The sequence below is a fragment of the Piliocolobus tephrosceles genome, chromosome 9 (assembly GCF_002776525.5).
Source record: "Piliocolobus tephrosceles isolate RC106 chromosome 9, ASM277652v3, whole genome shotgun sequence".
Taxonomy (NCBI): domain Eukaryota; kingdom Metazoa; phylum Chordata; class Mammalia; order Primates; family Cercopithecidae; genus Piliocolobus; species Piliocolobus tephrosceles.
The window spans coordinates 72,833,909-72,861,249 of record NC_045442.1 but is presented as its reverse complement, the minus strand read 5'-3'; the positions used below and the strand labels follow the sequence as shown (position 1 = coordinate 72,861,249).

Genomic DNA, 27,341 nt, shown 5'->3' with positions numbered 1-27,341 from the left:
AAAGCAAAAATTATTAACAGCTCTATAAGAAGAGCTGTTTACAACATGAAAATAAAAATAGTCAGTAAACTCATGGAGCAAGTTGAGTCCCACAAGGCATCAGATAAATGTTTTAAAGAGGCATTTTGCTATTTTGTAAAATGGTAATACATAATGTTTGTGATAATGTAGTGAAATGAATCCTCTCACACTCTGTTGGTAGAAGTTTCAATTAGTACAGCTTGTGGGAAAGCTGCCAACGTATATCAAACACTTTAAAAAATCTTAAAACAAGCCAAACCAAAACAAAATATTTCTCTTTATGTCCTTCTCCTTGCCAAACATATATGAATATGTTTTTGTCTCTGCAGGACAGTCTGGATGGAAGGGAAAATTTACTTTTCTTTGAATATACTTTTGACTTTACAAGAAATGCTTCTAAGTTTTTAGCATTAAGAACAAAGTATGCTATAGGTTTTGTTTGTTTTAGGTAGATATTGTTTATTTAGCTAAAAAGTTCCATTCAACTCCTTGTTCCTTGAGAGATTTTCATTATAAATGAATGTGTGCCACTTTTTCAATATACAGTATTTTCATAAATGTTCAACTCCAGGGATTTTAAATTTCCATTATTTTTATGAGTCATGTGTTATAATTGTTTTTTAAACATCTAAACAGATGTGTTTCAATTTCAAAAAATATATATTTTTTTGAGACTTGGTTATGAGACTGGCTAATTTTTGTATTTTTGGTAGAGATGGGGTTTCGCCACGTTGCCCAGACGGGTCTTGAACTCCTTTCCTCCAGCAATCCGCCCTTCTCAGCCTCCCAACGTGCTGGGATTACACATGTGAACCACCACACCTGGCTAACAGATGGGGTTTTTCTAGTTAACTTTTTAGTATAAATTTCTAAATTAAAATTTTATTGTAGTCAGAGAACATGTGATACTTAGTTTTTGAAATTTGTTAACATTTGCTTTAATAGCTTAACATGTGCTCAAATTAAAAAATGTTCCATATATACTTAAGAATGTGTGTTTCTCTAGCTGCGCACAGTTCTACATATGTCCATAAAAATCAGCTTGTTATTCATCTCTTATATCTTTTTTTGTTCTGTTTGAGCTATCACAATTCAAAGAAATATTTTGAAATCTTTTACTGTTATGGAGATTTTCACATATTTTTCTCTTGCATAAATATTTGCTTTAAGTGGTATGAAGCTATCATAGTTCGTTAATTCTAAGACAGTTTTTTTCACATTTAACATCTCGAAATGAAGATCTCTTACAATTGACATAATATGAAACCATTATTTCATAGTTTAGTTGCAGTTTTTTACTGTTCACAGTGGTAGATAAAATAATAGCATGTCTTACAAATGTTGGTATCTCAGATATGATGAAATATAATATTTTAGCAGGTTCATACAAACTTAGATTTTAAAAAATCTTTTTGGTGAATCAAAAGGTCTATCATTATATGAGGTCCTCTTCGTCCACCATAATACTTTTTGTCTTGAATTCTATATGTGAGAGATCTATTCGATAGAGATACAGATACAGATGATAGATAGATGATAGATAGATAGATAGATAGATAGATAGATAGATAGATAGATAAATGACAGATAAATGGATAGATGGATAGATAGGTAGGTAGGTAGGTAGATAGATAGATAGATAGATAGATAGATAGATAGATAGATATTCTCACTTTGTTTTCGTTGCCATTGCCTGGTATATCCTCAAACAGGGGTATCCTTACATTTTCATACATATATTGTAAACGATATATAGTTGGGTTTATTTATTTTTTCATCTAATAAGACAATGTCTGTAGTTCACTTGTGAGTTCAGTTCATGTAGTGATTGTGATGGTTGATCCCTTTAGATATGTTTCTAGCATATTACTTCGGAATTTGTATTTTTTCCACTTCTAAGCTTCTTTTTCTCTTTTCTTGATTACATACATATATGTGCGTGTGTGTATAATACATATACACACACACACACACACACATATATATATATATATTTCTCTCCTTCACTAGTTTGGGATTTATATACTCTATTTTTTGGTGGTTATCTGTGACAATGTATCACACATTGCTAATCTAAAAAATCTTACATTAATATCTTAAACCCTTTGCCTGAACACTTAAACTCTGATCACTTCCTCCTGAATTAGATGTTACATTTGACAGTGATTTCCTTCTGTCCTTGTGTGAAAATCCGCAAATTATGTTTTCATAAAGAAAGTGTTTGTTTAGATTTACTTACATGTTTGCCATTTTTTTTCTCATGATTCCTTTAAATCATTTCACACTTTCTTCCAAGATAATTTATACCTTTCTCAAGTACCTGCTTTAGAAGTTCTTTTAGTTGAATATACAGGTAGTAAATTATTTCCATTTTGTCTATACCAATATTTCTTATTTTGCACTCCTTCTTGAGAGATAACTTTACTTCTAACACAATTCCGAGCTGATATTTATTTTTCTCTCAGTACTCTGAAAATATAATCCCCCTGCTTCCCTGCTTCCATTTTGATGCCAAGAAATCTGCCTTGTGCCTTCTAATTGTCATTTCTCTATAGGTGACTTTTGCCTTCTGGCTACTCATATAATCTTCTCTTTGTCTTTGGTGCTCTGCGGTTTTAATATTTTTAGTTAGGTGGGGCTTTTAAGTTTATCTGCATGCTCTGCCATATGTATCATATTTATTTTTCCATCATTTTGAAGAATTCTCAGCTGCCACCTCTTGAAGTATGGCTCTGCTATCTGTTTCTTATTCTCTCTTCCTGGAACTCTGATTTGTTGAATGGAAAACCTCATTCAAGCCTCTATATCATCTAACCTCTTACACTTTCCATTTCTGGTTATTTCAGTGTTGCATTCTGTATAATAATATCTTTAGAGCAACTTACTAGTTTGCTAATATTCTCTCTTCAATGATAATCTATTTAACTGTGGGTTTAAAAGTATATATAATAATATTTTTATACTGAAAGTTTTACTTGGATATTTTTCAAACTGGTTACTTTTTAAAACTCTTATTGCTTTCTCTGTTTTAACCCACCTTTATTTGTTTAATCATTTCATACAAATTTGCTTTATGTTCTGATTGTGATACTTTTAATATCTGATACCATTTTGGTATTCAAATCTGTTTCTTTTGCTAACTCTTATGTGAGATTTCCTTGAGTGTTTGCTAATTTCTGATCATCAGCTCATATTTGCCTTTTATCAACCTGTGGAACTCTTGACAGCCTAAGCTTATGAAGCTTTCTTTTAGGAAGGATCTGTGCTACAGATAAGAAATCACTTGATTAAGCTTCAAGAATCCAGATCTAACAAAGGAGTTTTTGATTCATATCCCCCAGTGTATGGTGGGTCCAAGGCTTTATCTGTATAATTCAATGTCTGAATTTGGGGAAAACGCATACTTCTTTCTGATTTCAGCTTGGCGTTTTTCTTATTTTTTCTCCTGTTTAGTGATAGCTCCTATTTCTAGGTGACACAGAAATGCATTAATAATAATTATTTATCCAGAAATAAGATCTGTTTAAGAGGATGGGGGCTGGGCAAGATGCCTCATGGCTGAAATCCCGACACTTTGGGAGGCCAAGGCGGGCAGATTGCTTGAGTCCAGGAGTTCAAGAAGAGCCTGGGCAACATGGAAAAACTATGTCTCTACAAAAAATACAAAAATTAGCTGGGTGTGGTGGTACATGCCTGTAGTCCCAAGTACTCAGGAGGCTGAGGTGGGAGGATTGCTTGAGCCTGAGAGGCAGAGGTTGCAGTAAACCAAGATCATGCCACTGCACTCCAGCCTGGGTGACAGAGTGAGATCCTGTCTCAAAAAAAAAAAAAAAAAAAAGGATGTGTATTCAGAATGTACCATACTTTCTAATATACATTCATTATTTTTTTAGTGGCTTAAATACTTAAGTTAGTGAAATGACACCACTAAATTCAAGGTTCAATTTGCCCCAAATAATCACATTTAACTAATGAAAGTTTCCAAAACCTTTTTTTGATAGATACACTGTTTGGCCTTTAAATTTACTTTCTAGACATTTAGCTGAAGAACATTTGGCTACTTCAGAAATGCTTTACACTTAAGTTCAAGGGACTATGGAGTTACAAGAACAAACATTTCCATGTACTCCCACATTTTAGGATTAATTAAGTCCCATAAGTGAAGAGGCCACACAGAATAGAAGGAGAAACAGCATATCACAGCATACCATGGCATTTCTTAGTTCTCAGAGTCCCTGAAAGGCATGTTTAGTAGGTTGAGACATGTCTTCGCAAGGTAATGGACAGTTCATTTTTTTTCAATACAACTGCCCTTTATACTCAAAGCTTGTATAATCATGCCAGAAGAATGTATTACAATAATGTATGCACATCCATTTATTAGAAGTTTTATAACCAAGAACTTTCTGGGTTTTTGTGCAGGTAGAGGTAGTAGTCAGTACCCAACTGTACTTGAACAAAAGCACTATCTTCATATTTCTAGCTTTCTAGAAAGTCCATTTATTCATGCATCCCATGATGATGTGTGCACCAGCATGTTACTATGGCATTACTTTAAATGGTGTAATAAAGTATGTGATTCCAGTTTTGATATTTGACCACTGACAGCTTTCAGGCTGCACTCCTCCACTTTTCCCCCAGCCCCATGTCTGGGCAGACTGGTAAGAAAGCCAGCATGCTCCCTCCCTTGGCACAAGGAGGGAAGTTCAGATCATGCAAAAAATGGCACACATGTGGGAACTCTCTCCCCAACACTGCTCCCTAAGCACAATAAAAAACCAAAGCCTTTTGCCCCTTCCTTCACTCAAGCCAAACAAACTGACTTGGATGCCTGTCCTGCTCTCTCCAGAATGCCTCATGATGTAATGAATATTTTCATACCCTCCTGGTGCTTTTGTGGCATTGTCCGTCTTGACATCTGAACCAATTTTGGGAGGGGGTGATTGATTCCACTTCTCTGCTAAGCAACCACCTGACAACTGGCCCTGTGATTAGGATGATCTAGGTGATGGCCACTATCACCTGGGGAGCTTTTGTCCTTTGCTTTTGGTGGGCTAACAGGCTCTGCTTCTGGCTGGCAAGCAGACACTTTGGAAGCCTGCAGGTTAGCATGCACTTTGAGCTGCATTTGCTGAGTCCTACTGTGCCTCTTCTATAGACTTAATCAACCTAAGTTGAAGTTTCAATATTGGCATTTAGAGACAAGAGTATGGGATTGGGGTGCTACTTAAAATTGCCCTAGGTCATATGTCTCAGTCTGGGCCTATCTTTGTGCCTCAGATTAAATCTCTATCCTAGTACAAGCTATGGCTTATGATAGGTTCAGGGAAACAATTCTTACCCTAATACTATTTGTTCTGTGTCTCAACCAGGAAAGGATCCTATTCAGTAATGACAGAAAAGACTGATACTGATAAACTATGTACTACATGGGCCCCTTGGGTGCTATTGTGTCAAGAATAGTCACCCTGTGGTATACTGAGGTCTACACTCCTATAAACAGTTCATTCACACATACCTGCCCTGCCTATCCCTCTGCCACCAAAAGAAAACCTGATCCTCAAAGTTAGAGGGAAAGAGTACCCATGGCTGCCAAAGCACAGACCTTTATGAGAAGTAGACTTGAATGCATTATCCCTGCCCCACTTAAAAGGCCAGAGGACACTAACAGACAACTATATATATAAAACTGACCAACAAAGACACTGTGTTCATTGAGTGATGTGGCTTATCAACATATTAAAGGGCTAATTCAAACTCTACTTAAGTCAGTACCCTACCCAATAAAACAACTGCCATGGGGGAGTCCCTCACCTTGATGATAATGAAGTGGTACTCTCTGAAGAGAAAATGTATATATAGACATCTGAACAAAGAAGACACAACCCCTTTAAAGTGTATCCAGCAACCGTCAAATTTAAAAGCAAGTAAACAAAAGTGAGTGGTGGGGGAAACTAAAACAGAGATCCATAATTTGATCCAATTAGAAATCTAAAATGTACTACAAATATATAATACAAATTGAAAAGTAAAAAGGATGCCTATTAGCTTTTGTGTTTTAAAACATAGGGTTCAAAACTAACTCTAATATCTGCAAAGGCAAACCTTCATGGTCTTAACTAATTCTGAGGTTCAAATTACAGTTATGTTTGGGATCTCACCAAATTTAAATTGTCCTCTATTTTGCATATGGTAACTCCCCTGAGAGTTTAACCATAAATTTATTACATTGATCTATATGTAATAAAGAGTTACCATACTCTTAGGGAGGTTACCAAATGCAAAGTAGAGGGCAAACAGGTATGCCTCACCTTGACCACTGGTACACTTTCCTTGTCTAAATTCTCCATGGCTTTAGCACCTGTTGCCTTATATATATACCTTAACATATTTCACATAGTAGATACGACCTAACTCGATGAGTAATAAATTGAAATAAAATTGAATCTTTGACATTTAAAATCAGCTTGAAAAAAATGGAATACCACAAACCTAAAAGAGAATAATCCATCTCTGGTTAAAATAGTTAATATGTCCTAATATAGATTAAAACAAGGCCTACAGAAATTAAGGCCCACAACACAAGGGGTACTATCTTCCTATTTAATGGTAATTCTAAGGGTCACTATTTCTTTGGTTGTTTTGCTTTTGGTATTATTGCTAAGAAGGTTAGCCCAAGGTCATGAAGACTTACTCCTATGTCTTATTCTAAAATTTTTATCATTTTAGCTGTTACATTTAGGTCTATGATCCATTTTGAGTTAATTTTTATATATTGTATAAGTAAGCATTGGAATTTTATTCATGTGTACATGCATATTCTGTTGCCTCATCATCATTTGTCGAAAAGGTTGTTCTTTTCCCATTTAAATGTCTTGGTACCCTTGTCAAAAATTAATTGACCTTAAATGTAAGGCTTTATTTCTGAATTTTTAACTTTATTACATTGATCTATACATTTATCCTCATACTAGTACCATACTTTCTTCATTACTGTTTTTGAAGTTTTGAAATTGGGAAGTGTGAGTGTATTCGTCCGTTTTCACACTGCTGATAAAGACATACCTGACACTGGGAAGAAAAAGAGGTTTAATTGGACTTACAGTTCCACATGACTGGGGAGGCCTCAGAATCATTGTGGGAGATGAAAGGCACTTCTTACATGGTGGTAGCAAGAGAAAATGAGGAAGATGCAAAAGCAGAAACCCCTGATAAAACCTTCAGATCTTGTGAGACTTATTCACTACCACGAGAACAGTATGGAGGAAACTGCCCCCATGATTCAAATTATCTCCCACTGGGTCCCTCCCACAACATATGGGAATTATGGGATTACAATTTAAGAGGAGATCTGGGTGGGGACACAGAGCCAAACCATATCAGCAAGTCATCCAACTTTGTCTTCCTTTTCAAGATTATTTTTGTTATTCTGGATCCCTTGCTTTTCAATATGAATTTTAAAATCAGCTTGTCAATTTCTGCAAAAAAAGGCAGCTGAGATTTTGATAGGGATTGTGCTAAATCTAGATAAATTTGAGAAATAATGTCATTTTTTAATAATATTAAGTCTTTTAATTCATGAATATGGGCTGCCTTTCTATTATTTTGCTCTTCTTTAATTTTTTAATGTTTTGAGTTTTTACCATGTAAGTTTTACACATTATATTAAATTTATTCCTATATATTTAATATATTTATATACTATTGTGAATGGAATTATTTTCTTAATTTCATTTTTGGATTTTTCTCTGTAAATGTATAGAAAGAAAATTGATTTTTCATATATTGATCTTGTATCTTGCAATCTTGCTAACTCATGTATTAGTTCTAATAGGTTTTTGGTGGTTTCCTTGGGATTTTCTAATAGGTAAGATCATCTGACTCCATCATCTGGCTGCTGACAGCTTTCACACCCCTTTTCTCCCACTTCTCTTTTCCCCTCGCACCTAAGCAAGCCAATTAAAAAACAAATCCCAGGCCCTCCTTTCCTTGGAACTAGCATGGACGTCAAACCATGTAAACTCGAGCCTGTACACAGGAGCCCTAATGCCAGCCCACACCCAAACACAGTAGAAACCAAAGCCACTATGCCTTCCTCACTCAAACCTAACAGAAAAGCTTGGGTGTCTCCTCTGCTCTCCCTAGAAAGCCTCGTGATGTAAGTAATAAATGTTTCCATACACTCTTCATGCATGTGTGGCATCATTAGTCTTGACTCTGAACCAATAGGATGGGGGATATTGATCCCACCTTCTCAGGACAACTGCAAGACAAACATCAAAAAATAGGGACAATTCAAATATCCCACAATAAGGCTCAGGTTATAGACTTCCCATCCCTGCTTTATCAAGTGAGTTTCATTTTTATTTACTTTGCAACCTGGTCTTCAAAGGAAGAATCCTTTGCAAGATGAAGTTTAATAGTTACAAGAAATTTAAACTTCATACAGCTTAACCTGAAGAAGACTGCATAGATATAGCATATGAGCTGTGAAAGGCAGATATAGTATGGACACAGGCAAGAATTGTCTAACAGGTGAGAAGGTGGCTAAAGCTCTACCAAGATGATCAATCACATCTGGGGTCATAGGCTCTGGAAGACCTCATCTCAACAATGATCATGAGGCATCTATTTGTGCAGTAGAATTTCAGAGCCCCAAGGAATTATACAATTATCTAATTCATCTTGTTCGCTGTACAAGTGAAGAAGTGATCCCCAGATAAATTGAGTGGCTGGCTTAGGTTACCTGGCCATTACACATTTTGTGGCAATTCGAGGTTCTTCTGAGCTCCCTGTCTGTGCTCTTCCCACCTATGCTTTCCCAGTCTACCTATAAGATCAGGAAGCATTCCAGTCATCATGGTTCATTTTTCTGCGTTTTGATAAGGAAACGTGGTTTCTGAATCATGTTCCTGAAAAAAGAATGCCACAGGTTTGTGTCTCAAACTTGTAAAACATTAGGGCGGCTGGGGGTGGTGGCTCACGCCTGTAATCCCAGCACTTTGGAAGGCCAAGGTGGGTGGATTCCCTGAGGAGTTCGAGAACAGCCTGGCTAACTTGGTGAAATCCCGTTTCTACTAAAAATACAAAAATTAGCCAAGCATGGTGGCACACGCTTGTAGTCTCAGCTACTCAGGCGGCTGAAGCAGGAGAATCGCTTGAATCCAGGAAGCAGAGGTTGCAGTGAGCCGAGATCGTGCCACGCCACTCCGCTCCAGCTTGGGCAACAAAGCCAGACTCCATCTCAGATAAAACAACAAACAAACAACAACAAAAACAGAAAAACAAAAAATAAAACAAAACAAAAATAAACATTAGGCGATCTGGGGCACTCAGCTACTTTAGTTACTTTTACAGCCTGGTTGGAGCACACTAGTTTTAAACCTCAACTTAGAGCTGTCCTTTACATATACCTGCTTGGCAGCCCAGGTACTCAGCTTAAAGTCTGAGCTTCAGATAATCCAGACTGAAACCCCTTGCCCCAACCCAATACACACATATTTTCACTCATTATGGCTTAAGCTTGCCTGCCCTGCACTAGCAGTGACCTGAGTATTGTACTTACCACAATGCTGAAAGGGAACCATCCCAGCAATGAGATAGTTCATGAAATTCAGCCTTCACACAGACAGCCTCTCAGATCTCTACTCTCAGATCTTTCCCATGCAGTGATCCTGCAAACCATTGTTTAGTACCAGCAGGGGAAGAACAAACTGATTCTCATTTCCCCAAATTACGTAAGGCTGGAATTTTGTGGTTGTTACATTTATTACCGTCTGGCATATTCTAAGAAGTTGGGATCCTGATTCTCTATGTCATTTGTGTTTTAGCATGTACACCCAGTCCTCTGTGTTGCCTGGAAGTCCTTATATTAGCCTAATTTCAAGGAATGTTAGAAAATGGTTAGAAACATTTCAAAACAAAGTGTTTTGAAATGTGAGCGTGGATTCTCACCTGTTTTTGGTAGAGACACACCTGTTCTCTCAACCCTTCATCACTCATGTCTAGGGCAGCAAATACATTTCATTTGTTCATTATTGGCTGCCTAATTTCTATCTTGGAAAGGATTCTGCATTCTATATTGGATGCACAGGAAGGACTGACATTAGAAATTATTGCCAGGGAATATGAGCTCTTACCAGGAAATATAAACATATCTGCATATTTTCTACCTCAGTGCTGAGAACATAGTAGGTGCTTATGAATACTGAGTGAATATAGCTCAAATTCAACTAATATTTTAGTATCCACTATGGAACAAATAATGTATAGACAAGTTCCCATGTGTCCTTTCATTTCGTCATCACAACAACACTGAGAGGCAAATAGTATTAGATTCATTGCTAAGACAAGGAAAAGAAGACTCAGAGACACTGGAAAAGTTTTCCAATTCCAGAGAGAAATTAAATTTAAGTATGGACACTGGAGACCAAACTTCAGACTAGGTTCAAATAGTAGCTCTATCACCTTCAGTTGTGTGGCAACCGACGTGTTATTTAACTTCTTGAGGTCTCAGGTATTTCATTAAAAATATAGGATTGCTAATTGTGCCTAAGTCATAGGGAGAAGATAAAATAGAACAGGGTCCAGATCATGATTTCTAAGTATCTTTCTCCAGTGAAAGTCATCAGATTTTCTTGGAGAAATGGCTAATTCTAGACAAAGAAAAGTATAAGATGAACTTAGAAAATAAGGAATAGCACAACAAATAACAAAGGCATGTAAAAAAAAAAAAAAAAAAAAAAAAAAAAAAAAGCCAAGAGTCAAATGGAACGGTCTCCCAATGGGAAAATCTTAAAATGGTTTGATCAACAACATAAATAACAACAGTAATGGATTATTACCCATAGGATAAAGTAAGAATCTATGAGACCATAATGTTATAAATAATTAAATATATAAATAGGAGAGCATGGTAAGCTCTTTCTCACAGCAGTATTTGGATAAATAAGTGTATAAGAAGTGATAAGAGTAGAAAATCACCATTCAGCAAACACCATAGTAATAACTGTTGTAGGTAAGTACCAACAGGTGCTAAATGTAGTGAAGGAGACTATCATGTGGAAAAGGATACTTATACAGTCTCAAAATATCTCCCCACAAGATACTTATTAAATACAAAGGAAAACAGGAACTCTTTTCAGAAACATGACAGATTTCCCCTTAACCAAGTGATCAAAGCTGGTATCACCACAACTGGGACAAATTGATATCACATACCTCCTGATACAATGCACTGAGAAGGATGCAGCATGCTATTCTGGCCAAATATGCATCATCTAAATGTACTCATGAAGAAGCATCTAAAAATTCTAAATTGAGGGATATTGCATAAAATAATTGGCTAGTACTCTTCAAAAATGTCATTCTCCTAGAATACCCAAAGCAGTCTTGAGCAAAAAGAACAAAGCTGGAGACATTACACTGCCTGGTTTCAAAATGTACTATAAAGCTATGGTAACCAGAGTAACGTGGTACTGGCACAAAAACAGATACATAGATCAATGGAAAAAAAAATAGAGAACCCAGAAATAAACCCAGGCATTTATAGACAACTCATTTTTGACAGAGGCATCAAGAACATAGGGAAAGAACAGTATCTTCAACAATTGGTGTGGGAAAAACTGGATGCCCATATGCAGAAGAATAAAATTAGACCCCTATCTCTTAAGCATATACAAAAATAAAATAAAAATGGATTAAAACTTAAATATAAGAACCGAAACTAAGAAACTACTAGAGGAAAACAATGAGGAAATACTTCAGGACATTAATCTTAGCAAATGTTTTTTGAGTAAGACCCCAAAAGCACAGGCAACAACACTGGGACAAATAGTATTACATTCATTTCTAAGATAAGGATAAGAAGATTCAGAGACAAATAGAATTACATCACACTAAAAAGCTTTTGCACAACAAAAAACAACAACAATTGACAAATGAATGCATAACCTACAAAATAGGAGAAAATATGTGCAAATTATATATATATATTATATATAAGGAACTCAATAGCAAAAATAATATTAATAATAATCTGATTTTTGTAATGGGCAAAAGATCTGAACAGACACTTCTCAAAAGAAGACATACAAATGGCCAATAGGTACATGAAAAAAAGAGTTCAACATTGATAATCATCAAGGAACTCTAAATCAAAACTACAATGAATTATTAACTCGTTTCAGCTAAAATGACTATTATCAAAAAGACACAAAATGACAGATGCTGGTAAAGATGCAGAGAAAGGGGAACATTCATACACTTATGGTGGGAATTAGAATTAACACAGCCACTATAAAAAGTTATAAACAATAGAACTACCATATGATCCAGAAATCTCACTTCTGGGCATATGTCCAAAAGAAAGGAAATAAGTATATTGCAGAGATATCTGTACTCCCATATTTGTTGCAGCACTATTCACCATAGCCAAGATATGGAATCAAGCTAAATGTCCACCAATAGATAAATGGATAATGTGTTATATATGCACAATGGAATATTATTCAGCCATAAAAAGAATGAAATCCTGTCATTCTGCAGCAACATGGATGGAACTGGAGGATATTATGTTAAATAAGCCAGGCACAAAAAGACAAATACTGTATGTATAATTCATATGTGGGAACTAAAAAATACTTATGCCATGAAGCTAAAAAGTAGAATAGTGGTTAATAGAGGTTGACAAAAGTAGAGGGGAGAGAGGGATGAAGAAAATTTGGTTGATAGCTACAAAAATACAGTGAGAAAGAATAACTTTTAGTGTTTGATAGCAAATAGCTGCACATACAAGTCAAATTTTGGTTAAAAAAAATGTATGAAAAGAAAATAAGGGGAGATCCATCATCTTGTCTCCCCAGCCTCCTGGGATACAGATATGGCTTCTGTTCTTTCAGGAATTAGGAACCTGGTAAAGTGTTCAGCTGTGAATGGAGGTGGTGTTTACTGAATATGCAAAGGTAATATTTAGGACCTGAATGTCTAAGTGTAGACTGGAGACATGAAGGCTAACTTATAAAGGGAAAAAAGGGCATTATATTAAATTGGACAAAAGTGCTACAATAAAGTTTCATTTTAAAAATGATCACCAGGGGTTCTGGACAAGATGGCCAACTGGAAACAGTCAGGAAGCACTGCTGTCACCAAGAAAGACCAAAAATTGGGTAAACTAACATATTTTGAATAGATCTTCAAAGAGAAAATACCAAGAGTCAAAAGAGGTGAGGTAGACATCAGGGCTGAAGAGGGAGGAAGCTGGGAACCCTGCATAGATTTGCCAAATGTCAGGGACAGTTCCTGGCCCCAAATAACTCCTAGGGAAGGGGCAAAATTCCAGCTACAAGTACAGATCCTATAGAGGGCATTGGCACCCTGAAAGCACCCAGAAACAAAGCCAATTGACTATACTCAACTTATGCTACAGTTAAAGAAACACCAGCCCTCTCAGATGAGAAAGAATCCGTGCAAGAAACCTGACAATTCAAAAAGTCAGAGTGTTCCCTTCCCTCCAAATGAGCACCCTGGCTCATAAGCAATGGTATCCAATCAGTTTGAAATTACTAAAATGACACACATAGAATTCATTGTGGATGGCAAGGAAGCTCATTGAGATCAAGAAGAACATTCAAACCAAATCCAGGAATTCACGGAATCCAGTAAAATAATCCAAGAGCTAAAAGACAAAATAGCTATTTCAAAAAAGAACCAAACTGAACTTCTGGAATTGAAAAATTCACTATGAGAATTTCATAATACAATCAGAAGCATTAACAGCAGAATAGACGAAGCCACAGAAATAATCTCAGAGCTTGAAGACCACTTCTTTGAGTAAACTCAGTCAGATAAAATTTTTTTAAAAAATAATTTTTAAAAAAATGAATGAAACATCTGAGAAATATAAGGTTATGTAAAGAGACCAAGTCTACAAGTCATCGACATTATTATGAATCCCTGAACATTTTTCGAAACTTGCTAGAGAGCCTGGCATACAAATTAAAGAAATACCAAGAACCCCTGCAAAATACTACACAAGATGACAATCCCCAAGGAACATGGTTATCAGAATCACCAAGGTAAATGCAAAAGAAAACATCTTAAAGGCAGCTAGAGAGAAGGATCAGTTCATTTACAAAGGGAATCCCATCAAGCTAGCAGTGGACTTTTCAGCAGAATTCTTACAAGGCAGAAGACATAAGGAGCCTGTTTCCAGTATTCTTAAAAAAAAAAAAAAAAAAAAAAAAAAAAAGAAATTTCATACCAACAATTTCATATTCTGCCAAACTAAGCTTCATAAGCAAAAGAGAAATAAAATCCTTCTCAGACAAGCAAATACTGAGGGAATTTATTACCACTAGACCAACCTTAAAAGAGGTCCTTAACAGACTGCTATACATGGAAACAAAAGAACAATAGCTGCTACCACAAAAACACTCTTAAGCACATAGCCCACAGACACTATAAAGCAACTACGCAATCAATACTACAAAACAACCAGCTAACAATATGATGACAGGATCAAAATCTCACATAACAATAATAACCCTGAATGTAAACAGTCTAAACACCCCACTTAAAAGGCACAGAGTGGCCAACTGGATAAAAAGACAAGATCAAACTCTCTGCCATCATTTAGAGATCCATCTCACATGTAATGACATTCACAGGCTAAAAGTAATGGGATCTACCATGCAAACAGAAAAGAAAAAAGGTCACTAGTCACTATTCTTCTATCAGATAAAACAAACTTTAAACCATCAACAAACAAAAAACAGAAAGAAGGACATTACATAATGATAAAGGCTTCGATTCACCAAGAAGATTTAACTATTGTAAACATATATGTACCCAACATTGGAGCATTCAGATTCATAAAACAACTACAAAAAGACCCACACAATAATAATGGAAAACTTCAACACTCCACTGACAGACTTCACCGACATATCATTGAGGCAGAAAATGAACAAAAAATTATGGATTTAAACATGACACTCAGCCAGTTGAACCTAATAGACATTTACAGAATACTATACACAACAGCAACAGAATATATATTCTTCTCATCTGCACATGGAACATATTCTAATATCAACCTCATGCTCAGTCATAAAGGAAGTCTCAATAAATTCAAAAAAGTTGAAATCATACTGTGCACACTCTTGGACCACACCATAATAAAAATGGAAATCAATACCAAGAAGATCTCTCAAAACTACACAAATACAGAGAAATTAAACAACTTGCTCCTGAGTAACTCTTGCATGAACAAAATAATTAAGGCAGAAATAAAAAAATTCTTTGAAATTAATGAAAATAGAGACACAACTTACCAAAATCTTTGGAATGCAGCTAAAACAGTGTTAAAAGGAGATAGTTTATAGTGCTGAACACCTTCATCAAGAAGTTAGAAAGACTTCAAGTTAACAATCCAACACCATACCTAGAGGAACTTTAAAGAAAAAAAAAAAAAAAAAGAACAAACCAGCACCAAAGCTAACAGAGAAATAAATAATTAAAGTTAGAGAAGAACTAAATGAAATTGAAATGCAAAAATCCATGCAAAAGATCAATGAAACCAAGATCTAGTTCTTCAAAAGAATAAACAAAATTGATAGACCTCTAGCTAGATTAATAATGAAAAAACCAGAATAACTAAATAAGCAAAATCAGAAGTGACAAAGATGACATTACAATTGATGCCACAGAAATACAAAAGATCCTCAGAGGCTATTATGAACAACTTGATGCACAGAAATTAGAAAATCTACAGGAAATGGATAAATTCATGGAAACATACAGTCTCCCAAGACTGATCCAGGAAGAAAGTAAAAACCTGAACAAAACAGTAACACATTCGAAATTGAATCAACAATTAAAAAAAAAAAAAAACAACTACCAACCAAAGAAAGCCCCAGACCAGAAAGATTCTCAGCCAAAATTTACCAGACACACGAAAAAAAGTGGGTACCATTCCTACTGAAACTACTCCAAAAAATCAGGGATGAGGGGGGCTCCTCCCTTACTCATTCTACAATGCCAGCACTAGCCCGTATGTTCCACAACAAAGTCTACTTGGTCTTGATGAATCAACATCAAAAAGCTAATTCACCAAAATCAAGTTGGCTTTATTCCTGTGACGTGAGGTTGGTTCAATATATGCAAATCAATAAATGTGATCCATCACATAAACAGAATTAAAACCAAAAGCCATAGGATCATCTTAATAGAAGCAGTAAAAGCTTTAGATAGAATCTATCATCCCTTCATGATAAAAACACTCAACAGACTACATATTAAAAGAACCTACTTCAAAATAGAAGAGCTATCTATGACAAACCCATAGCCAATGTCATACTGAAGAGACAAAAGCTGAAAGCATTCCCCAGGAGAACTGTAACAAGACAAATATGTCCACTCTCCCCACTTCTATTCAAAATAGTATTGGAAGCCCTAGCCAGAGCAATCAGTCAAGAGAAAGAAATAAAAAGTATCCAAATAGGCAAAGAAGAAGTCAAACTATCTTCTCTGACAAAATGATTCTATACCTAGAAAACCCTAAAGACTCTGCCAAAAGGCTCCCAAAATTCATAAACAACTTTAGAAAAAAAAAAAAGAGGAAAAATTGTAGTAAAGTTTCAGGATACAAAAATCAATGTACAAAAATCAGCAGCATTTCTATAAACCAACAATGTCCACGCTGAGAGTGAAATCAAGAAAATAATCCCACTTACAATCACTACAAAGAAATTAAAATATTTACGAACACAGCTAACCAAGGGGACGAAAGAGCCTCACAATGAGAACTCCGAAATACTGTTGACAGAAATCCGAGACAACATGAATAAATGGAAAAACATTCCATGTTCATGGATTAGAAGAAGCAATATAAAAATGGCCATACTGTCCAAAGAAATTTATAGATTCAAGGCTATTTCTATCAAACTGCCAATGTCATTCTCACAGAATTAGAAGAAACTATTCTAAAATTCATATGAAACACAAAAAGAGCTCAAATAGCCAAAACAATCCTAAGCAAAAACAACCAAACTGGAGGCACCACACTACCAGACCTTAAACTATACTGTAAGGCCACAGTACCCAAAACAGCTTGCTACTAGTACAAAAACACAGACACAGACAAACGGAAGAGAAAAGAAAACACAGAAATAAAGTGGCACAACTACAACCATCTGATTTTTGACATGGCTGACAAAAATCGGCAATGGGAAAAGGACTCCCTTTTCAGTAAATGATGCTAGGATAACTGGCTAGCCATATGCAGAAGATTGAAGCTGAACCACTACCCTTCACCACATGTAAAAAATTAACTCAAAATGGATTAAAGATTTAAATGTAAGACCTCACACTATAAAAATCCTGGAAGACAACATAGGAAATACTCTTCACAACAGAGGCCTTGGCAAAGAATTTTGGACTAAATCCCCAAAAGCAACTGCAACTAAAACAAAAATAGACAAGTGAGCCCTAATTAAACTAAAGAACTGCTGTACAACAAAAGAAACTATCAATAGAGCAAACAAACTACCTAAAGAATGGGAGCAGATATTCACAAACTATGCATCCAACAAAGACCTAATATCCAGAATCTACACGGAACTTAAAAAAATCAACAAGCAATAAACAAGGAATCCCATCTAAAAATGGGAAAAGGACATGAACAGACACATCTCAAAAGAAAACATACAAGAAACATGAACAAATCCTCATCACTAATCATTAGAGAAATTCAAATGAAAACCACAATGGAAAACCATCTCATACCAGTCAGAATTGCTATATTAAAAAGTCACAAAACGACATATGCTGGTGAGGCTATGGAGAAAAGCAAATGCTTACACACTGTCAAAATGAAAATTAGTCCAGCCACTGTGGAAAGTGGCCTGTAAATTTCTCAAAGAACATAAAACAGAGCTACCACTCAACCAGTAATCCCATTACTGGGTATATACCCAGAAGAAAATACATTGTTCTATCAAAAAGACACATATACTCGAATGTTCATTGCTGCACCATTCACAATACCAAAGACATGGAATCAACCCAGGAGCCCATCAGTGGTAGACTGGATAAGGAAACTGTGGTATATGTTCACCTTAGAATGCTGCACAGCTATAAAAATAATGAAATATCATTTGCAGCAACATGGATACAGCCAGAGGCTATTATCCAAAACAAAATAATGCAGGACCGGAAAACCAAATACCACATGCTTTCACTTACAAGTGGGAGCTAAGAACTGAGTACACATAGACATACAGATGGAAACAACGATCAACACTGGGGACTACTAGAGAGGAGAAGGAGAAAGGGGCTGTGGGCTGAAAAACTACCTATTGTGTACTATGCTCACTACCTACATGATGGGATCATCCATACCCCAAACCTCAGCATCACGCAATAGACCCATGTAACAAACCTGCACATGTACCCCTCTGAATCTAAAATAAATGTTGACGTTACTTTTATTAAAAAAATAAAAAGAAGGCAGAAAAAAAGCATAGTGTGTAAAACATACCTTTTCCTCGATTTCTTTTGTAATTAAAAATTTACATTTTGCATACAAAGAGACAATTCACTAAAGAAAATTAGCAAATTGATAACTGTTTTTAAAAGTTAACATCACTAATAAGGAAATGCAAATTAAAGACACAGTGGAATTTAATTTTCAAACATTGGAAAAAGATGAATTTCCCCAATGCTGAGGATGGTGTGGTAAAACAGGCTTTCACAGAGTCCTAAGGGAATTTATATTGATATCATCATTTTGGAAGTCATTTTAGCAATACAAATTAGTAACCTTAAAACAGTTCATACACATTGACTAATTTCATTTTGTTTCACCAGAGAAAACCTAAATGTCTAATATCACAGATGTGCTTGAGGGCAGTATGTATTAACCACAAGATGGACCATTATGAAACTATTATGTTTTTTAAGAGTTCTTAATGCATGGAAAATGGTTATGATATAATGCTAGTTTAAAAGAGAATATAAATTATATTTTCAATAATATGAATAGAAGGACAGAAATAGATCAAATTGTCAATAGTGACCATCTAATGGTAATGAAATAAGGGTGATTTCTATTCATTCTCTCTTACATGCTTTATATATTCTTCTGCAGTAAGCGTGCTTAGCTTTTAAAATATAAAACTAAGGCCAGGCCCAGTGACTCATATCTGTAATTCCAGCATTTTGGGAGGCTGGGGCAGAAGGATTGCTTAAAGCCAGGAGTTTGAGATCAGCCTCAGCAACAAAAGAAAATCCTGTCTCTATACACAAAAATTCTTAAATATTAGCCAGATACAGTATCACATGCCTGTAGTTCTAGCTACTCAAAAGGTTGAGGCAGGAGGATCACTTGAACCGAGGAGTTTGGGGCTGTAGTAAACTACAGTCATGCCAGTGCCCTTCAGTCTAGGCTTACAGAGTGAGACCCTATCTCTAAAAAATATATAATATAAAAATAATACATATTTAAAGTTAAAAATGTAAAATCTCAAAGTTAAAAAAATGAGGAAATGTTCCAGATTTTAAAAGACGAAGGAGACATGATAATTAAATGCAATATGTGATCCTGGGTTGGATCCTGTGCTAGAAAAAGAACGTTAGTAAAAAGAGGGAGAAATTTGAATAAGGTCTTTAGATGAGATAATAGTATTGTATCAATGTTTGATCATTGTACTGTGATTATATAAGCTGTTAATAACTGGGAAATCTGGGAGAAGGGTGTATAAGAAATAATTGTACTAATTTTCCAACAGTGTGAAATTAATTCAAAATGAAAGATTAAAAATAAAAGTATAGTGCCTGAATTCTAGTCAAAATATTCATCAACTGATGGTAGTTAACAAAATGCAGCATGTCCATACCTAGACTATAGAATATTATTCATCTCTAAAAAGAATTGAAATACTGACATGGGCTATAATATGATGAACCTTGAAAACATGCTACGTGAAAACACCAGGCACAAAAGATCACACTGTATGATTGCATTTATGTGAAATGTCCAGAATGGGAAAATACATATATAGAGAAAGTAGATTAGTACTTGACAGGGGTTGGGGGCTCAAGGGGAATGGAGAGTGACTGCTCATGGATATGGGGTGGCTTATGGGGATGACAAATATGTTCTAAGAGTGGATAATGGTGAGAGTTGCACAACTCTGTAAATATATTACAAACTTCTGAACTGTTATACTTCAAGTGAATGAATTTTACTGTACGTGTATTATACCTCAGTAAAGTTGTTTTTCTTTTTAACAGTGCCTGGTGCATAGCAAATTCTCTAAAAATGTGGCCAATGATGATGATGTTCATGATCATTAGTACTACTACTACTATTGTTTTATTTTTCTTCTCATTGGCCTTTCCAGCATTAACTTGTAAGACTTATAAATAGACTATGGGAGAAAGAATGACTTATTTGTTAGCTATCTTCTTCTGTCCACTGGAGAACCAAAGAGTCTCCCTCACCCTTAACTAAGGAAAGACCAAGAATCAAAAGAAGACCCATTTCAGTTGCAAGCACTGATGAAGATGCTAGAAAACAAAGGCAAAGTGTGACCCTGAAAAGATATATGGATCTGTCTAACTTTTATAGATTGGTTTTGATTTATCTTTCTACTTACTAAACAACCAATTAAGATTTATTTTTGCACTGTTCAAAGAGTTTCACTCCTGCCATGCATCCTTGTTCAGCCCTCAATTCATCAAGGAACAAAATGCTCCAGGTGTATTGGAAAGGCAATGGATTGACCCAGCTGACAAAACCTGAGAGTTTTCATAGGAAAAGGCTTGAGGAAAAGTCTAAAGTTCTTTGCATGCCAGGAAAGAAGAGTTCATCATGTATACAGGTGGTACCTTTTGCAGGCCCATATTCTATCTCTTGTTGCCTGCAGATCATCCTGTACCTCCAGGTTTGGCTTTGAACTACAAGTAGAAATGCTAAAGCTGAGTGAACATTACCTTCTCTTAGATCTCAACACAGCCTCAGAGAACCAGGGCTGCCATTAATCTAAGGAACCTCCTAACACAGTATTTGGCTTGGATTTATGAGAGGCCTTTGAGGCTTGCTAATGCTGGTAATGAACCCAAGTCCTTGATTATTGTGAATGAAGCAAAGCCAAAGAAAACAATGCTGAAGGCTGAGCACAGGTGGAATTAGCCTTGTAGTGTCACAATCAAAACTCACAACAACTGTTCCAATTTTCAGGACTATTAAGTAGCTTCCATGAAATTAATAAATGTCCATAAATGTCTCTTCAAGAGGAAGCTCTGAGATATATAAAACAAAGGCCAGGCCCAGTGGCTCATATCTGTAATTCCAGAGAGGATGGAGCAGAGAGAAGACCAAATTAAACTGCACTCTGGTGCTGCATTCTTAACTAATTTGTTCTGAATATCCTCCAGTCATACATGTGAGATATGACACCTGAGGGCAAAGGGCTACAGCTCAGAGATAAAAAAACAAGTTGAAAGTATTTAAAGTACTTGCCAAGGAAAAGTGCTCATCTGATAAAAATTTAGACAGGAAGGATGCCAAGGACCAGGAAAGACACAACTGAGAGATATGATGAGGTGACTGCTGCTCCAGCTGTCAGACTTGTCAATGGTGTGGAGATGCCAGATTTTAACTCAAATGCAATGTCAGCCCAAAATCTGACCCTATTTACATGCGTGGTTTTTATTAAGAAAGCACTAGGACTTAGTCTCAGCTACAAATATCCTACCAATAGTAATTTAAATATATAAACTTGTTGGTTGGTTTGTTTCCTCTTCAAAAAGAGAACTGAAGTAGGGGGAAGAGAATACAATTTCACACTTTCACCATCTCTTTACTGAATAGAGTCAGTGGGGTATACTTGAGTTGAAGTGTTGGGCATGGTGGCAGACATTACCTGAAGAAGAGGGGGTGTTGAATTGTCTTGAGAAGGGCAAATGTTTTAATATTAGTCTTTAAGGGTCCTACAAGAAAACAAGGTTGCAAAGAGTGGTACTTCCTCTCTTTCATAATTTTGGAATGTCAAACCAGATCATTATTCCATGTTACCAAAACACTAGTCATATAGGCCTGGGCACACATAAACTACATGAATGTGGACAACATTGGGCTTCTTCTACTTGCCTAAAATATATAAGAGAAATGTATAAAAAGAAAGTTTGAAATATTTTTTAAAAGGGGGAAAATAGATGGACACATTCCCCCAGTGAAAGGATAACAAGGAAGTAGGTGAAGGGAAAACAGATATTTGAAAGCTAATACAATTCTCATTATTAAATACCTTTTAACTTTCCTTCGAATCATATTTTCCCTATTATAATCCACAAAACTAACCATAATGGATCTGTTCATTGCCTTGGAAGACAAGAAACCTACACAACACCCTACCACCAATGCACAGTTAAAGAATAGAGGAAATCATTTTTTAGACCATTACCAAAGTCATCATTACAATATCAATGCCACTTTCTCCTTGTTATGCCTGCCCATGTAGTGCTCTTTCACTTTTAAGCAGACTATAGCCACTCCTTTTGAAATGTTGACTTATTAGTCACACATGCAGATTCTCTTTGGCATGATAAACACTCCAACACCCCCATGATCCCGAAGGCAATGTCCCCAAAGGAAGCATCAGCCAGGTAAGTCAGGAAACTCTTATGAGTTCTTTACAAGGATAACTTGGCCTATGTCTCTTTTGCTTACAGATAGTAGAGTTTTAAATGTAATAATCAAGACCCAATAAGCTTCAAAACCACACTGAATTAACAGAGTTTTATGATACTTTCAATTCCAACCAGATAAACTAACAGGAATCATTTTCATACTCCCCATCCACCTACCTGAAACAACTAAGATACTGAACAAAATATATGAAAGACATTGGATATAGAGCAACATAGGACAGCATGTCCTAATAGAGGGAAAACAAATGAGATATTTTCAAGCATAGATTCAGTTTGCTGCCTGGAGAGAATTTCTAGGTGACATCACAGAACAGGGGGATGCAGGTGGAGCTCACAGTCTCAATTGAGGAGATGGAGCTGGGAGGGTAAGATGACTAGATCTCAATAGGCAGATTACTGGAGCAGATAGAGCTGTAACAAAAAGCTCTGGAAAGTTGCAGAGAGTTCCCTGCAAGTCTTCAGCTGAATGCTAGTCAGGGAATATATGTGAGGCAACTACATGATTTTTTAGAAAAGAGCTAGAAGAAAACTACCTGAAAGGACCAGAGGAAAAAATCTTCAGACATTATACAGAGCTGGGATAGTTCATGTTACCACCAACTAGAGTGGAAAATCTAGTAAACCATGGTGCATTGGGTACAAGACCCAGAAAGGTATTGGCTCTATATAGTGGGGCAAAATTAGCTGTAGATTAAGGCTGTTTTTATCCCAACTAACAAGTCTTGAAAGGCAATATGTTAAAAAGTAAACAAGTAAAATAAAAGGCAGGTAAACTGAAAAAAAAAAAAAGTCTCTATTAGCAGACGCATAATTGTCTACATAAAACACTTCAAGGAGTCTATAAAAGAACTCCTAGAATTAATAACTAAGTTCAATAAGGTGTCAGGACACAAGATTAACACAAATAAATCAATTGCATTTTCTATATACTGAAAACGGACAGGTGGAATCTGAAATAACTAATGTAATATAATTTACAATTATTCAAATACATGAAATACTTAGGTATAAATCTAATAAGTATATATATAGAATTTGTATCAAAAAATTTACAAAATTCTGAAATTTTATAATTTCAGGTGAAAGTAATTTTAAAAGACCTAAATCAAGAAGAGGTATACCATGTTCATGAATTGGAAGACTCAATATACTGTGGAATTGTTATATAAAAATATTTTTTCCTATAAGATCTATAGGTTTAATGCAATGCCTATCAAATTGTCAACAAGAATCTTTATAGACCTGAAGAAACATATTCTTGAATTTATATAGGAAAGAAAAGGAAGAAGAAAGTGGGAGAAATATCTCTTCTCAATGTCATGGTTTATTATATATGCCTAATAATCAAGATAGTATTGTATTGGTGGCCAGACAGATACATTAATCAATGAAACAGTATACAGAACCCGAAAAAGTTCTACACAAATACGATCAATTATTTTTTTTAATAAAGGAACAAGCAATTCAAAGGAAGAGAAAGAGAATTTACAATAAATTATGCTGGGGCAACTGGACAATCATCAGCAAAACTAAATAAAAGATAAGAAATGAAAAGAACCTCCATCTAAAATTTATACAATTTTAGCACAATAGATTATGCACTTACATGTAAAGTACAAAACACTAAAACTTCCAGAATATAAAATCCCCGGGGGGGTCGTGCCCAAGATGGCCAAACAGGAACAGCTGCAGCCTCCAGCTCCCAGTGTGAGGGACACAGAAGAGGGGTGTTTTCTGCATTTTCAACTTAGGTACTGGGTTCATCTCATTGGGGTGTGTCAGACAGTTGGTGCTGGTCCACGGGTGCAGCCCGACCAGCGAGAGCTGAAGCAGGGCGAGGCATCGCCTCACCTGGGAAGCACAAGGGGGAAGGGAATTCCTTTTCCTAGCCAAAGGAAATTCAGTCACACAACACCTTGAAAATTGGGTAACTCCCACCCTAATACAGTACTTTACCAAGGGCCTTAGCAAATGGCACATCAGGAGATTATATCCCACACGTGGCCTGGAGGGTCCCATGCCCATGGAGCCTCCCTCATTGCTAGCACAGCAGTCTGAGATCTAACTGCAAGGTGGCAGTGAGGCTGGGGGAGGGGTGCCCACCATTACTGAGGCTTAAGTAGGTAAACAAAGCTGATGGGAAGCTCAAATTGGGTGGAGCCCACCACAGCTCAAGGAGGCCTGCCTGCCTCTGTAGACTCCACCTCTGGGGACAGGGCATAGCTAAACAAAAAGCAGCAGAAACCTCGGTAGAGCTAAATGTCCCTGTCTGACAGCTTTGAAGAGAGCAGTGGATCTCCCAGCACCGAGGTTGAGATCTGAGAATGGACAGATTGCCTGCTCAAGTGGGTCTCTGACCCCTGAGTAGCCTAACTGAGAGACATCCCCCACTAGGTGCAGACCAACACCTCACACCTTACACGGGTGGATACAACCCTGAGACGAAGCTTCCACAGCAAGAATCAGACAGCAACACTCGCTGTTCAGCAATATTCTATCTTCTGCCGCCTCTGCTGCTGATACCCAGGTAAACAGGGTCTGGAGTGGACCTCAAGCAAACTCCAACAGACCTGCAGCTGAGGGTCCTGACTATTAGAAGGAAAACTAACAAACAGAAAGGACACCCACACCAAAACCCCATCAGTACATCACCATCAACAAAGAACAAAGGCAGATAAAACCACAAAGATGGGGAAAAAGCAGTACAGAAAAGCTGGAAATTCAAAAAATCAGAGCGCATCTCCCCCTCCAGAGGAATATAGCTCATCGCCAGCAACGGAACAAAGCTGGATGAAGAATGACTTTCATGAGTTGAGAGAAGAAGGCTTCAGTCGATCAAACTTCTCAAAGCTAAAGGAGGAACTATGTAACCAGCGCAAAGAAACAAAAAACCTTGAAAAAAGATTTGATGAATGGCTAACTAGAATAACCAATGTAGAGAAGTCCTTAAAAGAACTGATAGAGATGAAAACCACAACACGAGAACTACATGACAAATGCCCAAGCTTCAGTAACCAACTCAATCAACTGGAAGAAAGAGTATCAGCGATTGAAGATCAAATGAATGAAATGAAGCAAGAAGAGAAGTGTAGAGAAAAAAAAGCATAAAAAGAACTGAAGAAAGCCTCCAAGAAATATGGGATTATGTGAAAAGACCAAATCTACATCTGATTGGTGTGCCCGAAAGTGACGGGGAAAATGGAACCAAGTTGGAAAACACTCTGCAGGATATCATTCAGGAGAACTTCCCCAAACTAGTAAAGCAGGCCAACATTCAAATTCAGGAAATACAGAGAACACCACAAAGATATTCCTCAAGAAGAGCAACTCCAAGACACATAATTGTCAGATTCACTAAAGTTGAAATGAAGGAAAAAATGTTAAGGGCAGCCAGAGAGGAAGGTTGGGTTACCCACAAAGGGAAGCCCATCAGACTAACAGCAGATCTCTCAGCAGAAACTCTACTAGCCAGAAGGGAGTAGGGGCCAATATTCAACATTCTTAAAGAAAAGAATTTCAACCCAGAATTTCATATCCAGCCAAACTAAGTTTCATAAGTGAAGGAGAACTAAAATCCTTTACAGACAAGCAAATGCTTAGAGATTTTGTAACCACCAGGCCTGCCTTACAAGAGATCCTGAAGGAAGCACTAAACATGGAAAGGAACAACCGGTACCAGGCATTGCAAAAACATACCAAAATGTAAAGACCATCAATGCTAGGAAGAAAGTGCATCAACTTATGAGCAAAATAACCAGCTAATATCATAATGACAGGATCAAGTTCACACATAACAATATTAACCTTAAATGTAAATGAACTAAATGTTCCAATTAAAAGACACAGACTGGCAAATTGGATAAAGAGTCAAGACCCATCAGTTTGCTGTATTCAGGAGACCCGTCTCACATGCAGAGACACACATAGGCTTAAAATAAAGGGATAGAGGAAGATCTACCAAGCAAATGGAAAACAAAAAAAAAAAGCAGGGGATGGAGGAAGATCTACCAAGCAAATGGAAAACAAAGAAAAGCAGGGGTTGCAATCCTAGTCTCTGATAAAACAGACTTTAAACCATCAAAGATCAAAAGAGACAAAGAAGGCCATTACATAATGGTAAAGAGATCAATTCATCAGGAAGAGCTAACTATCCTAAATATATATGCACCCAATACAGGAGCACCCAGATTCATAAAGCATGTCTTTAGAGACTTACAAAGAGACTTAGACTCCCATACAGTAATAATGGGAGACTTTAACACCCCACTGTCAACATTAGACAGATTGACGAGACAGAAAGTTAACAAGGATATCCAGGAATTGATATTCAACACTGCACCAAGTAGACCTAATAGACATCTACAGAACTCTCCACCACAAAGCAGCAGAATATACATTCTTCTCAGCACCACATCACACTTATTCCAAAATTGACCACATACTTGGAAGTAAAGCACTCCTCAGCAAATGTACAAGAACAGAAATTATAACAAACTGTCTCTCAGACCACAGTGCAATCAAACTAGAACTCAGAACTAAGAAACTCAATCAAAACTGCTCAATTACATGGAAACTGAACAACCTGCTCCTGAATGACTACTGGGTAC

At 36.5% G+C, this 27,341-nt stretch overlaps 1 protein-coding gene across 2 annotated transcripts in view; it reads right to left on the bottom strand.

The window, feature by feature from the left end:
- The window catches only part of LRMDA (leucine rich melanocyte differentiation associated), a 1,127,556-nt gene that overhangs the window by 35,361 nt on the left and 1,064,854 nt on the right, over positions 1 to 27,341 (bottom strand). The gene's annotated exons all lie outside the window — the stretch shown is intronic.